Raw genomic sequence first — 17,197 nt, 5'->3', positions numbered from 1 at the left:
TTTTCCAGAGTCATTGAAGTCCAATGGCAAGACAAAAGTCAAGATGACTAATCATGGCCCAGGATAAATTGCATGATCTTGACACAGTGTCTGCTCCAGCTGCCTTCATGGCTGTTGGAACAAATTGTTCTCATCTGCCCATTCCACCAGCAGAGGTCTACATATGCTTGGGGTAGACACACCCCTGAGTAATCCACTGGCTTGAGGCTTATAAGTTACCCTAAACCTGGTTTAACCTATTTGCCAAGATAGTTTATTTGGGTGTGGCCACTATGTGTGTTAGAGTTTCTTGGAGCCACAGGTAAGAATTGAGAGCCAGTTAGACAGCAAAGATAGATGAGCAGCCCTGAAAGGGGCTCATCAAGGGCTAGCATCAGAGGTGTTATTCCTCCTTGAACACCACATACACCTCTGTGTCAACACTGGAAAATCTGTTCCACCTCACAGTTATTTGTTGTCTTTCTTCCAATTCATGCCAAGCTTTCTGCAGGCATATTTTTTTTCCCTTCCAATGAATTTTTCTGTTGTGTCAGGTAGTATTGGGGGAAGAAGAAAGGAACGAGCCTGACATGTAGCAGGTACTTAATAAATGTTTATTGATTGATCTAGAAATTTGTGATTTTAATTGAATTTTTAAACCATTAATGGAAATAACACCAGTTTAATTTACTTCACCAGTCTTCAGCTTTACATCTACTTGTAGTGATCTAGACAGGAGGACTAAAGTGGTAGTAAAGATTTGGGCAGGTGAAGCAAGAAACAGTAGTAAATGATGACTATGGGAGGAAGAAGTTACAAGTATAATTTCCCATGTCTCTATATCATTAAAGGACAAAGTAGAGACAGAAGGGAAAGACTGAATGTTATTAAATAAATTGATTTGCCTTCTTTTGAAAAGAAAGAAAGCACAAAAATTCTGAGAGATAATATAATCATAACAAAAATGAGATGAATGAGATAACAATAACATATTAAGAACAATTATTTTCAACAAGAAAAATAATAACAGTAGCTTATCTACAACAGCAGCAGCAAATCAAGACCAGGTGTTTATGCGGTAGAAGGTAGAAATTGTGCAACATATCACTACAGGCTTCACTACCGATCAAATTCCTAATAAGATATTTCCTGGCAAACAGAATCAATCCATCATTAATCAATTAATTAATGAAGAACCATCCCTTTCTACTAGGAGTTTTCAGGATAGTTGAAGAGAGAAGGAAAAGTTTGAGAAGTTAAACTGTGTAAACTATGTACAAGGTAACAAGTGAAAAACAAGTGTTATAGACCAGAAGTTTTATACTTTAAATTAAGATCCCTGCAGACTGGAGTGGACAATGGGAGTTCCATGGAGCTTGAACTTTGATCAATTCATGGCTAGGCAGAGACTGGATGACCATGCACAGAATAGCACTGATATATATATATATATATATATTTTTAATTTTCAGAATTCTTTTTTTTTAATTTTAAATTTATTTATTTTTAGTTTTCAACATTTACTTCCATAAGATTTTGAGTTCCAAATTTTCACCCCATCTCACCCCTTCCCCCACCCCAAGATGGCATGCATTCTGAATATCCATTTCCCTCATCTGCCCTCCCTTCTTTCTCTGCTCCCTTGTCTTCTCCCCTTCCCCTTCTGCTTTCCTGTAGGGCAGGATAGATTTCTTTACTTCATTTCCTATATTTATTTCCCCTTTGCATGTGAAAACTTTTTTTTAAAAAAATGTATGTTTTTAAAACTTTAGGCTCCAAATTTTCTCCCTTCCTCTCTCCCCACCCACCCTCATTGAAAAAGCAAGCAACTCAATATAAGTTATACATGTGCAGTTATGCAAAACACTTCCATAGTAGTCATGTTGCGGAAAACTAACTCTATTTCCCTTAATCCTATCCCACCCCCTACACAATTTATTCTACTCTTTCTTTTGACCCTGTCCCTCCTCAGAAATGTTTGCTTCTGATTACCCCCTTTCCCAATTTGCCCTCCTCTCTATCATTCCCCTGCTCTTTTGTCCCCTTCTCCCTTATTTTTCTGTAGGGTAAGACAGCTTTCCACACCCAATTGAATGTGTATGTTATTTCCTCCTTAAGCCAAATCCTATAAGAATGAGATTCCCTCATTCCCTCTCACCTTCCCCTATTTCCCATCCTCTGTAAGTTCCTTTTCTTTTCTGTTTTTTTTTTGTGAGATAATCTACCCTATTCTACCTCTCCCTTTCTCCTCCCAGTATTATCCTCTCTCACCCCTTATTTTTATTCTCCAGATATGCCACCTTCATCTTCAACTCACACTGTGCACTCTATCTATCTATCTATCTATCTATCTATCTATCTATCTATCTATCCATCTATCTACATATATATATATATATATATATATATATATATATATATATATATATATATATATATATATATTTTCCCCCTGCAAATACCCTATTACTGACAAAGGTCTCATGATTTGTAAATATCGTCCTTCCATGCAGGAATGTAAACAGTTGAACCTTAATAAGTCTCATGATTTTTCTTTCCTGTTTACCTCTTCATGTTCCACTTGAGTCTTGGATTTGAAAGCCAAATTTTTTATTCAGTTCTGGCTTTTTACCAAGAATGCTTAAAAGTCCTCTATTTCACTGAATGACCATTTTTTCCCCTGAAGGATTATACTCAGTTTTGCTGGGTAGGTGATTCTTGGTTGTAATCCTATCTCCTTTGCCCTCTGGAATATTATATTCCTTGCCCTACACTCCCTTAATGTACAAGCTGCTAAATCTTGTGTTATCCTGATTGTGTTTCCACAGCACTTGAATTGTTTGTTTCTGGCTGCTTGTAATATTTTCTCCTTGGACTGGGAACTCTGGAATTTGGCTGCAATATTCCTAGGAGTTTTTCTTTGGGGATCTCTTTCAGGATGAGATTGGTGGATTTTTTTCAATTTCTATTTTGCCCTCTAGCTCTAAAATATCAGGGCAGTTTTCCTTGGTAATTTCTTGAAAGATGATGTCTAGGCTCTGTTTTTGATTATGGCTTTCAGATAGTCCAATAATTTTAAAATTCTTTCTCCTGGATCTATTTTGCAAGCCAGTTGTTTTTCCAATGAGATACTTCATATTGTTTTTTTTTTAATTTTTCATTCCTTAATATTTGTTTTACAGTGTCTTGATTTCTCACTAAGTCACTAGCTTCCAATTGCTCTTTTCTAATTTTTAAGGAAGTATTTTCTTCAGTAAGCTTTTGGACTTCCTTTGCCATTTGGCCAATTTTGCTGTTTAGGGCATTTTCCATTTGGCCAGTTTTGCTTTTTAGGGCATTCTTCTCCTCATTGACTTTTTGGACCTCTTTTACAATTTGAGTTAGACTATTTTTTAATGTGTTATTTTCTTCAGTATTTTTTTGGGTCTCCTTTAGCATCACTTTCAGTTTTTCCTCTACTTCTCTTAGTTGCTTCTCAAAAGCCTTTCTGAGCTCTTCCATGGCCTGGGACCAATTCATATATTTCTTGGAGGCTTTGCATGTAGGAGCTTTGGTTTCATTTTCTTCTTCTGGTTGTGTTTTGATCTTCTTTGTCACCAAAGTAAGATGATATAATCTGACTCTTTTTGCGCTGCTTGCTCATGATCCTGGGCAATTACTTGAGTTATAAACTCTTTGTAAAGGTAGAATCTGTTTCCTGTGTGGAGAATGTACTGTCCCAAGCTTCAGGGGTTTTGTGCAGCTGTTTCCAGAGTTACTTCTAGGGACCTTTAAATTTTCAGTTCTTCCCAGGACCTATGATCAAGGGTGAGGTGTTTACTCCTTTCCTGGACTGTACCCTGGTGTATAAGTGATCAAAAACATGCTTTTCTGTCTTGGAACTGTGAGGATGATTTCCTTTTCACAGCCACTACAAGCTCTACCATGCCAGTGCTCCTCCTCATCCCAAGACCACCACCCAGAAATGTGACCCAGATCCAAGCACAGGCAAGGCAAGAGAATCCTGCATCAGCAGAGAGATCCCTGCAATCCCCCTCTGACCAGCCACTGATCAGTCTGTGGGCCAGAAGTTTAGGAGGCAGCCCCTGCCCCAGGCCACACTCCAGGAAAGGAGCTGAGACCACCTCAATTCTCTCTCAGTACCACAGAAACAGACTTTTCCCACTGACCTTCTCAGTTGTCTTACGCATTTGTGAGTTGAGAAGTCTAGAAACCACCACAACTGCCTGCCATTAAGTCCCCTGTGGCCTGCTCCAGGTTTGCTGTCACCAGGACACCCACGTCGGACTGCACTCTGCTCCCAGCCCAGTGCAATATACCTTTCCAATCAACCATCCAGGTTGTCTTGGGCTGGAAATTTGTTTCACTCTGTCTTCTTGTGGGTTCTGCTGCTTTAGAATTTGTTTAGAGCCATTTTTTATAGGTATGTGGAGGGGTTTGGGGGAGAGCTCAAGCAAGTCACTGCTTTCACTCTGCCATCTTTGCTCTGCCACCTGATATTTCCAATTAATGCAGGTTTTCATAGTGGGGCAAGTATACTTGTAAATATATTTGCTTCTTCTGAAGAAACGCATCACAGTTGCATCTCATTGTAATCAATTCTCTCAACATGTTACTGAAGTGTGAATATATATATATATATATATATATATATATATATATATATATATATCTCCACACAGACACACACATATGTATATGTATATGAAATATACATATACATATATAAACACACATATATATGTATATGTACATGTGTATATATATAAATGTATATATATGTATATACTTGTTCTCATTATAAAATACAAAAGTAGATCATGTAAAACAAATACAAAAATCACTAAATAATATTCTCACCATTTTAAGGGGATGAAGCAGTTATAAGGTTTTGTAAATCAAAATTCATCAACATGATTTAGTTCTTTAATCCCATGTCATGTGAAGATAAACTGAAGGACATATTGATTTTTGGATTTGAGGCCTGGAGAAGAAAAGACCCAAGGGGGACATGATAATGGTGTTCAAGTCTTTCAGGGAATGACATGTGAAAGAGAGATTCAATGTTTTATGTTGGGCCCTATAAAGAACAACGAGGAGCAACGACGTCAGTTTTCAAAGAGAAAAATTTGAGCTTGTTTTTATAAGAAAATTCCAGTCATTAGAAATGACTGGAAACAGAATGATTTTCATTTAAAGGAGGTGTATTTCCCTCCTTTGGGGCTCTTCAGGAGGACAGGGGATCCTCATTTATTGGGTATCTTGTCCTGGTATTCTTTTCAGGTATGGGTTGTCTTAAATGACCACTGAAGTTTCTTCCAGTTCCCAAATTCTGTAATTCTGTGATTGACTGACTTATAAGGAATAGAGTAATTTTTTACTTGTTTGAAAAAAATAAAACAATACAATAAAAATGCAATATTAAGTTGTATAATATATAATCTTTGTTGCTCCTTTTAAAGAATGTGTGTATACATATGTATATACAGAGGGGGAGAGAATTTCACATATTGGAATACAAGTGATATTAATAATTTAATATTTAAATGCAGTCAAGAATGAGATACTAGCAGTGAAAGAACAATAACTTTTACTTCACAGATTCTATTTTTAAATGTATAGATGTCTTCTGATTTGAACTAAGATCTACAAATATGAACCATTTATAGTGTTATTATATACAAAGGAAATTTTCTTTCACTTGGCATTTTCACCTTATTTTCTGCTTTCACAAGTTATTTTCACTAAATGAGCATGACAGTGTTTTTTTTTTTAATGACAGGCTACTACTTTGCAATTTGTTCTAATACCTTGTTCAAATTAAAAGGTTGTGGGAAAGATATCAAAATTTTGAGATAATTCTGCATTAACTCTAATAGATAGTTAAATTTGACAGTTTTTCTGCAACATAGTGTTATAGCAAAAGCAATGTAAATTATGCTCCAATGTTAGTGGGAGATCCTACTGCTTATTTTCTTACTACATTTAGCTTTCCGACACTGCTTGAATATTATTATGTCAAATACAGTAATCACCAACTTACTAGTGTTATCTTTTCAAGATTTGCTGTTAATTTTAAGATTAATGACTGAACTCATGCTTCCATAAAAATATTATATAAATGGTGAGGTTCATGGGCCAGTTCAAAAATGGTACCTGAGGTGTCATAAGTACTTCAGTGTCTAATTTTATTCATTTATTCATTATTTAGTCAACTTTTTATTTAATTCTTATTGAATTCGGTATAAGACACTGTTTTATTTTTCTTGGAAGACTACCAGATATAAATACAAATAAGACATTGTCCTGGCCTCAAGGAGCTGACGATGCAGTAGCATCATCTGATCAGATGTTGTACTGGAAGAGACCTTTTCTTTATTTAGTATAACCCCCTCATTTTTAGTAATGTATAATTAAGTACTTTAAGCATAGAGTATTCAGTATATTAGACATTAAAACATGCCTAAGTATATACTAAAGTACTTAAGAAAGTACTTTAAGATTTTTAAACACTTTCTTCCCAACAAACCTGTGAGTTAGTTATAATGTGATAACAATGCAAGTGTTATTGCCAACATATACTTGAGGGAACTGTGGTACAGAGAGGATAGGAGACTTACCTAAATTCAAATAGCTAGTATGAGAGCTGGGACATTTACTTCATTACATATAATTCAGGATAACATGTGTTAAGTGCATAAGAGAGATACAAGCAAAGTAGGATTTTGGCTAAACCAGGAAACCTAAGGTAAAGTTACCACGCAGGAGATACCAGGTACCTACTTCTAGGAGAAAACATTCTGCAGTTTTACCATGAAAATAATATTTTCCATTGGTTGCATAGCCACATCCCTGTGTCTTTAAAATGGCCATACCAGCAGAGTCTCCCTTTCTTTGTGCTGACATTCACTGGTGAAGGTCTTGTTCATTCATAATGGGGGCACTGTGCACCAAGCTCATCAGGGAAGAGTACTTTCCCTTCCCCTTTGGCCCTGTGGACTTGAAGGGCTTAGTGGGGGGTGGTAATCTTGTTCTGTTCGTCCTTTTCAGTTCTAGGTGCAAAGAGTGGAGTCCTAGATGTTTGAGATCTAACAACGGAAATCTTATAGTGTAAGATTTCACGCCAGATATTGCAATCAGCCCAACAAGTAAGTCCTGAGGAGTCAGGGTCCTGGGAACCTGAGAGCCTTCTAGAGACTTTTAGGTGGTCTGTGAATTTGAAATTATATTCATAATAATGCTAGTATGTTTTAATGTTTAATATAGGAAATACCCTATACACACAGATATACACATACACATATACATCTGACATTATACAAAACTCTTTGGGTAGAGTTCTTAAAAACTTTTAACACAAATTTGACAAAAAATGAGTAAAAAAATCACTTTATTAGAATGCGGAGAAACTAGAGCAGGGAAGAATAATTAGAAGTTTTTTTTATTGTGCAGGTTTAAATAAATGAAAGTTTGAAATAAGATAATGGCAAAAAGAAAGGAAAGGAGGGAATGAATGGAAGAAATAATGTTGAGGCACATCAAATAAGCCTAATTTTGATTGTATCTAGAGTTCAAAAGATAAAGAGGGGTCAAAATGACTTTAAGGTTTTGCACCTCAGTTACTGAAAAAAAATGCTAGTGCCATTATTTGATATAGGGAAGTAAAAAAAGAAAAGAAAGTTATGAAGGAGATGGAGGAAGAAGAAAAGTTCACTTTGTCAAGGGTGTATGCTTTCTTTTTTCTTTTTTGGCTAGGCAATAGGGTTAAGTGACTTGTCTAGGGTCACACAGCTAGTTAAGTGTTATGTGTCTGAGGCCAGATTTGAACTCAGGTCCTCCTGAATCCAGGGCCAATGCTCTATCCACTGTGCCACCTAGCTTCCACAAGGGTGTATGCTTTCAAAGAAATTGAAAAGGTAGCAATATTAAGAAGGATAGAATTCTGATGATATAATAGGTTGAGCACTGGACTTGATGACAAGATGACCTTAATTCCCATCTGCTTCAAATGCCTACTAGCTGTAAGATCATTGACAAGTAACAACCTCTCTCAGCCTCACTTCTTTATCTATAAAATGTAGATAATCATAGCACCTAACTCACTGAAATGTTGTACAAATCTAATGATGTAATATATGCAAAATGATATCCAAACCTTAAAGCACTAGGTAACTGATAGCCATTGGTTATTGATTGCTGTTAGTTGTTGGGTTATAAGCTTAAGTGCAGCATACAGTTCAAGAAGAATAAATACTTACAAGTCTAATGTATGTAACAATTTAGCTTATCAATAAAACGTTGGAGACAGCAATGGTAGTAGTGTGATGCTATGAAAGACAAATTATAATGGATTGAAGGGTGACTTGAGAGTAAGTGCAGTAATTAGGTATAGACCATACTGCCTAGTGGTTAGCAATGAAAGGAAGGAGGGAAATAGGACAATAGCAGAGGATGAAGGTCATTTGTAACAATGAATACATTTCCCTGTAGGAGAAAAATGTTTCCTACTATAGCAAGAACTTTTATTTTCTGTGACATACCAATGAGTGAGAGGATGGACTACCCTATTATAAATCCCTCTCTCCATCTGATGGGCAGTGTGAATAAGGATATTCCTATATCTTTGAATAGAGGGGGATACAGAGTCTATACAGTACGGAATATTAAGAACTGGCTAATCTAGATCCGAAGGCCTCAATGGGAGGAAAGGGACCTGAAAAGTAGGATAGGGGTAAAAGTAGAATGGGAAGCCTGGAGTTATAATAAGACCTAGGTTGTTGAGGTGAATGGACAGAAGCTTAGGAAGGTGACAGTACTTGGATTGAAGGATATTAATGAGTACATCCTTACTTGGTGAATAGGATTGTTTAGTAACATTGTAACTTACCTTTGAAAAAAATTAAGGATGCTAGGAGATGTGCTGCAAGTCTAGAAATAGGCAAACATCCTGAATGTTAAAAAATGAAGGTGTAATCTGCAGATTGTCAGTCAACAAACTTGACTTCAATTCCAGGCAATAAATATATTAAGTACCTTCTATCTGTCAAGCACAATACTAGGAATTAGAGTTATTAAGAAAAAAAAAAGAAAAAACCAATAAGCAAAACAAAACTCCTTTATATGAGTACATAAATAAAAATTCATAAAATATTTACACAATAAATTCACAAATGCAAAATAAATTTAGGGAGTACTAGTAGCTGGGGACACCAGGAAAATATTTGTGTACAAAGTGAGAAATGCCTGTGCTGAGTTTAGAAGGAAATGAGAGATCCTAAGAGGTGTAGATAAAGAAGTAGTGCATGCCATAGTGAGTACAAAGACATGGGGATGAGAGATGGGGTATGTGAAGAACAGCAAGAAGGTCCTTTTAATTGGAGTTTAGAGTGTATAAAGTATGGTATAATAAAAAATGTAGATTGGGCTAAAATCCTAAATGGGTTGATAAAGGGTTGTTTTGTGAGCATTAAAGAAAATAAAGTGGAAATAAATCAGTTCCTAGCAAGGACACTAGGTGACACAGTGGATGGAGTTCTGGGACTGGAGTCTGGCAAATTGAAGTTCAAGTCCAGCCTTAGACACCTTGTAGCTATGTGACGCTGGTGAAATTAGATAACCAGTTAGCTTCACTTCCTCAACTGTAAATTAGGGATAATAGTGTCTATTTCACAAGATTGTTTTAAGGAACTAAGGTTGAGCCAGCCCCATATTCCTGGTATAAATTTAACCTTATTATAATTTATAATCTTATTAATATGTTATTTTAGACAACACATTAACATTTTTATTTAAAATGTTTGCATCGGTGTTAAAGATGTTGATCTAGGGGCAGCTAGGTGGCCCAGTGGATAGAGCACCAGCCCTGAAGTCAGGAGGACCTGAGTACAAATCTGGCCTCAGACCAAACACTTGACACTTACTAGCTGTGTGACCCTGGGCAAGTCACTTAACCCCAATTGACTAAAAAAAAAAAAGATGTTGATCTGCATTGGTTTAGGTATCAAGACCATATTTTATCATAGAAAGAGACTATTGCTCTCCCTTTTACTTATTACAAGCACTTTAAGTACTATTAGAATTAATTGTTTTTTGAGTGTCTGATAGAATTCACTTGTGAATAATTTTTCTTTTCTTTTTAAGAGTTTGAAAGTGGGTAGAATCCAGATGGCAAATGGAAAGCAGCAAATCAGCTGAACTCTCTCAACATTCCCACCCAAAAGAACTTTAAAATAACACCCCAAACTGTGGAGTGAGACAGCCAATAAAAGGTCGGAGGGGGGAGTATTTTAGGAGGTCTGCAGGGGACATCTTTGACACTGGCATAGAGGATTGTCAGGAGGGCATGCAGGGGCAGAAAAAGTGGCCCCAGCAGTAGCTGTAGTTTTCAGAGCTTTCAACCCAGAGCTAATAAGGGAATTGGACTACTAGTCAGAAAGAGTTTACGGGCTACACTCTGCTTGTATCAGGTACAACTGGTTCTGACTGGCTACTCTATTTTTCATAAGCAATTCTGGGTCACAGTTCTTGGGCAGAGAAGAGAGAGTCATTGATCACGAGGAACAGGAGCCTTGTTCTCAGTTTTAAGACAAAGATGAGTACTAGCACTCGTGGCTGCAAGAGACAAGAGGCTCTTACTGAGTTAGGACCAGAGCATGGACCAGGAGGGCAGTGACCATGCCTATCTCAAGATTTCACCATTTTCAAAGCACCAAAATCTTGCAGATACCCAGAAATAACTCTGAAAAGAGCAGCATGAAAAAGCCTGAGGCTTGGAACAGTGCCTCCCCACTCCAGATGAGCAGAGCTCAACTAAGTTCAGAATAAAGAGAGAGGATGGGAAAATAAGCAAAAAAGAAAAATAAAAAAGAACTTGAACTTAAATATCTATAATGGTGGCAGGGAAAACTAAGGTATAACCTCAAAAGAAGACAACCTCATGAAAACACAGTTAAAATAAAGAAATGGAGCAGAATTTAATAAAGAAAGGCAGAGGCAGTAATCAAGATCTCAGAAAAAGCAAAAGCAAAAATTGACCTAATTAGAAGAGATAATAAAGAAAATTGCATTTTGCTTGTAGATACCACAGACAATGAAGTAATATAAAGAAATTTTATAAATTTCTCTGACAAAGTCCTCATTTCTCAAATATATATTCAAATTTATAAAATAAATGCCAATTTCCATTAATAAATAGTCAAAGGATACAAACAGGCAATTTTCAGAAGAAGAAATCAAAGCTACCTTTAGTCATATAAAAATATTCTAAATCACTATTGATCAGAGAAATGCAAATTAAAACAACTCTGAGGTACCATCACATACACATCAGAAATGACAAATGTTGGAGGAAATGAAAGAAATTTCCTCTAACAAACTTTTGGTGGAGTAGTGAACTGGCTTAACATTCTGTTTGTTTTTCTTTTAGGCAATTGGGGTTAAGTGACTTGCCCAGGGTCACACAGCTAGTAAGTGTCAAGTGTTTGGTCTGAGGCTGGATTTGAACTCAGGTCCTCCTGATTTCAGGGCTGTATCCACTGTGCCACCTAGCTGCCCCAGGCTTAACCATTCTGGAGAACAATTTGGAACTATGCCAAAAGGGCTATGACACTGTACATACCCTTTGACTTAGCAATGCCAATAGTAGGTCTTTATCCCAAAGTAATGAAAAAAAAGCAAAAAGAACCTATTTGAACAAAAATATTAATAGTAGCTCTTTTGTGGTGGCAAAGAATTGGAAATCAAGGGGATGCTCATCAACTGGGAAATGACTGATTAAGTTGTGGAATATGCTTGTGATGGAGTTCTATGGTACTATAACTATTAACCAGATGGGATGGCTTCAGAATGATATGGCAAGACCTCTATAAAATGATACAAAATGAAGTGATAAAGGGGAGATCAGTTTGCACAGTAACAGCAAAACTGTAATGATAATCAATTGAAAAACTTGGCTACTCTGATCAATACAGTAATCCAAACAATTCCAAATAATTTATGATGAAAAAAAATACTATCCATTTCCAGAGAGAGAACTGATGAACTCTGCAAACTGAAGTATAATTTTCTCACTTTATTTTTTAATATGACTAGTATGGGAATTTTTTGTATTATTTCCTATGTATAATTAATTTCACATTGCTTGCCTTCTCAGTAGCTGTGGAGGGGAGAAAGGGAGAGAATATGGAACTCAAAATTTAATAAGCAAAAAAGTTAAATAAATAATTTTAAAATAAGCAGTCAAAATTTTTTTTTAAAAAGAATTAGAAGGGACTTTAGAGATCTCCTCTCTCAACTCTGCAATTTTTAAAAAAAGAAAAATGGATACACTTGCCCAAAATTAACCAGCCAATTATTAGTGCTGGATAAAAAACAAGATCTATTCATTCAAATTTCAAATTTCATAACAATTCATTAGTACTGATCTTAATAAACAGCACATATATGATTGGAAATGTGCTGGACATAGAATAGAATACTTGGATTTAAGTCACAACACCACATTGATGCTTGCTTTCTGTGCCATGCTGGTTAAATCACAACTTCTCTGAGACTTAGTTTCTTCATCTGTAAAATGAGAATTAAAAATACACTACCTATTTCACAGAGTTGTTGTAAGAAAAGCATTTTTTTTATCTTAAGGAACCATGAAAATCTGAATCACTTTTATTAATATCCCAATCTCGGTAATAAATTTACACATATTCACACCTAATTTCTTAGCAAATATATCACAACAGATGGCTCTGAGTGATTTCATTGGCTACCAAGGGCTCAATGCCCATTCCTATATAGATGACTCCCAAGTCTGCATATCCATACCTAGTATCTTTAATAAGTTTTTGTTCAGTGTCACCAACTTGTAGCTGCAAATCTTCATCTGATTATCCTTTACACACCTCAAAGTCAAAATGTCCACAAACCTCATCAATTGATCAATTGATCTCCCCCCCCAAAAAAAAATTGCCTCTTAATTGCAGTATTTCTGTCTAGGGTAATATCATCCTTCCTGGCACCTAGGATCAAAACTTTGCTTCTTACCTGAGCTATTTCAACAGTTTTCTAATTGGTTGCACTATCTCAAATGTCTCGTCTCTCTGTTCCACCCTTCACATCATTACCCCCATGTTCAAGGAACTTTTGGATGAGTCTACTTACCATTTTAACTATAGACTACTGGCTCCATTGTCTGTTGCAATGTGACTTGGACCTATTCCTAGAAAGGTTTCACATTATTCCTCCTCACACACTCTATGTTCCAGCCAAGCTGTCCTACTTATTGTTACCTGTACATGAAAATCCACCTCTTGTTTCTGTGCTTTCACACAGGATGCTAACCACCAGCACTCCCACAACCCAAGCCTGCAATGCTTTACTCTCCTCCTCTTCTTGAATCTGTAGGTCTCTTCAAGACATATCTCAAACTTTGCCTCCGACAAGATGCTATAACAAATCACTCCAGTTTTTAGTATATTCCCTCTCATTTGCTTCCCCTCCAGTCCCCCTCCCCATTTTTAAACTATTTTGTACCTATCTACATACCTATGATTTCTTCCCAGGAGAATGTAAGTTCATTGATAGCAGGGAGTTTTGTTTTTGTCAATTTATTCCTATTCCCTAGCACAGGGCTTGCCTGGCACATGATATGTTCGTAATAAATGCTCGTTGAATTAAACAGAATGCAAAGAAACTGTCTTCATGAATCTATAGCCAAACAATTCACCATAACATAGTAAACTGGCAACGAGCCTTTCTACAAATAGTGAGCTACGTTGGTTTTGGGATGGGAGCATATAGTCTACCATGAGCCCATACTAGAAGCCTTGACATCTTGGTAGGAAAAATGAGGGCATTTTTTTTATTGGCAATTTTTTTTTTTAAAAGCCAAGTAAGAACCTCCACTCTTGTGAGGTTTCACAGGAGGTATGATCTAAAAGTACTAAAATGAACTTCTCCAGGTACATGGAAAACACAATGCCCTTCTTTAATTATGCTTTTAACTGCATTTCTAATATTAGTGTTCTTCATTTTCTGATATACATTAATGACTATTAATGCATAACAAACAAAATCTTTCAATACACTGTAAGTGCCACTCCATTAACTAATAGGTGTGACTTGCTGTGAAAAGGGTATTTCAGTCTTCCTTAGGCATCACTTTGAACAACCTGGCTGAATTGCTTTTGAGTCCTGAGTAAAGACAGGAGACAATATCTGTCATTAGAACTGCTGCTTCTAGACCTTGAGAAGGAGATTTGTTGAAGGAACATATGAATTGGCAACTTGCTAAGCCTAAACTATGTCCATCCAGAGTGATTAACTTGGCAGAATTCATTGTAATCACATTCTTTTAAAATTACATTAAAAAATTGTGCTTTCTCCCTTTGCCTGGTTCACTCATTGTTAATGTATGCAGACACTCTGCTTTATCTGACTTGTTTCCTTATCACTTCTTTTCCAATTCTTCAACAGTCCCTGTCTCAATTCTTCCTCTTTCCTGGACAAATCTCTCATTTAGCTCACAAAGATAGTGAGACTTCAACAAAGTAGCTGTCAGAGAAGTGTTTCCAGACCAACAGGTTCATTCAATTAGATGGAAGTGAAATGTGTTTTAGCAGAATATGTAATGCCCTATGGTTTCAAGACAGAAATAATTGCTATCCACAGGTCATAATGCCTCTGTTTATTCATTATATTATTAAATTGCTTTGTCTATAAAGCCACATATCCCATATAATAATTCCTTTTTTTAGATATCAAATGCCTATTCATCAAATGTCAATTTTGCATTTCCTAGCTTGTCTGAGGATCCTCTTTCCCTGTGCACCCTCTTCCCGCATCAAACCATGAACTACTTTTCATGAAATGCAATCAAATCATAAATTAGATATTTGGAGCCACTTTACTCAGGAAATCCTGCTTGTAGGGAACACAGAAAATATTACAAAGAGCTATTCATAGCAAACTGCACTGAATGTTAAAGGGTACAAATGCAGTTCACACAACTCCTTGCAGAAATGCCTTTATCACATAAATGCCAACCACATTGTGATATTTTACTTTGAACTGTGGACAGAATACTAATATTCTTTTGTGTGTGACAGCTTTATGTTGCTATCCATTGACAAACCTCAAGAATTTGGTATGTTAAAGTATGCTGGTTTTTTTTTTTCCTTGTGGCTTCATTTCTCCAACAGAAACTGGCAGAATGTAGTTCATGCCTGAATATTAGCATGTTAATATTCATTGTGGGAGTTCAACCACAAGTGGTCAGTCAAATTATTTGCTGCTCAAGTGCTAAAATAAAAAAATAAAAATAGGTGCAAAGATGTTACATTTCTCCTTCTTCCTTTGAGGCCTTTGCGTATATTTCAATTATACCACTTCCTATATCCTTCCATGTGTGGTGAGATAATGCTTCATCTCATCTATCAAATCTTTGATCATTGAGATAAAAAAAACACATCTGTCTTCCTCACATTGGTCAGAGAAGAGTAATAATTCTACAAAAGACATGGTCCCTACCCTCCAAGAGGTTGTAGTATAGTTGTTGCATCAATATGAGTACATTAAACACATTATTAGATAACAACGTATGGCATGCAACATATGACAAAGAATAAAGGAATGGTGTGAGCAATTATGGGAATTGGAAATCAGAAGTAGAGATGGATATGCAATAGAAAAATTAGAGAAGATGTCCTACTAGAGGTAAGGCTTGAGATGGATCTAAAAGAATATCTCAGATTTGGCTCAGGAGATGGGAGTAGACAGAGCATGATAGCCAGAACAATCTAAGGATTAGATTGGGGGGAAAAAGGCTTATCTCATCACTATCATATGCCACAACTTGTTCAGCTATGATGGAATATCACTGTGCTATAAGAAATAATGAGCTCACTGATCTTAGTCAGACATGGATAGACTTGCATGGAATAATGAAGAGCAAAATGAGCAGAACCAAGAGAACACTGTACAGAGTAACAGCAATATTGTTTTAAGAAGTACTTTGAATTGACTAAGTCATTTTTACACACACACACACACACACACACACACACACACACACACATATATACACACGTACACATACATATATTAGATATGATATATAACATATATCACATATGTTATATATTATATATACTATTGTATCTAATGGAAGCCATCTCTAGGGTCGGGGGGGCAAGGAAGAAAAAAGGATAGAAAAAGAAAGTTGCATGATAACGTTATATATTGAAAGGAATAGTAAGTTGTATGTATTAGATTAGCAGTTCCATATACAATCATCTTTTTGTTCTATTCTACTATGTTATGGAAATAATTTATTTCTTCAGTTGAGAATAAAATAAATAAAATATGAAAAGCTTATAAATTTGAATTTAGCTTTCAAAATGGTCTCAATTTACTTTTAGGAACAATTTATACAAAAAACAATCATCTGAATTAAAATTTCAGCTATTCATCCATAACATTCAGATTTTAAGGTTATTGGGGGAATCAGCTCTTGGGGTCTCAGCAATAAAGGTCCAGAGATAGCAAAGATGTGAAAACCAGATGACACAGCCAGATGTCACAGCCAGAACAAGTCTATTGCTGTTATCTACCTTATGACTATCCCTCAATCCATGGTCTATACCCCATATAAGTCCAGGGGAACAGTTCAGAAATAAAGACAATTCAGTTCTAAATATACTTAAACTCCATCATTCCAGCTGTAGCTGCCTTGACAATAAGTTATCCCCATCCCCCTTCCCCATCAGCAATGTTTGTCCCTATCCTTTAGTCTCCATTTGCAAAGGAAATATTCAATGAAAATAGAGAAATAAAATATATTATTTGGGGAATAGGCCAAGTCATCATTCGAGAAAGCAACAGTAGTAACTTTACAGAACTTCACTCTAAAGTTAGATTAGTAAGCAAAGTTTTCTGAATTAAAATATTTTCCTCAACAAGGAAATCTTCCACTAGTCCAAATCTAAGATGATATTAATATCATACCTGTGAATTCTTAGGAGGACTTTTTATGGTCTCCAAAGGATTCAATAACTTAATATACATTTATTAAACACTATCTTGTGCAAAGCATTAAGGAAGTTGCAAGATAAACATGATGCAATTTCTGCACTGAAGGAGCTTAAAATCTAGAAATTGTGGAAAATTTTGGCCCAGTGAAAGTGTGCCAGTTCAGTCTTGGAGCTAGTTTGATGCAGGTGAGATT

Source organism: Phascolarctos cinereus, unplaced genomic scaffold (assembly GCF_003287225.1).
Source record: "Phascolarctos cinereus isolate Bilbo 61053 unplaced genomic scaffold, phaCin_HiC Scaffold_4;HRSCAF=312, whole genome shotgun sequence".
Lineage (NCBI taxonomy): Eukaryota > Metazoa > Chordata > Mammalia > Diprotodontia > Phascolarctidae > Phascolarctos > Phascolarctos cinereus.
Note: the sequence above shows the minus strand (reverse complement) of the source record.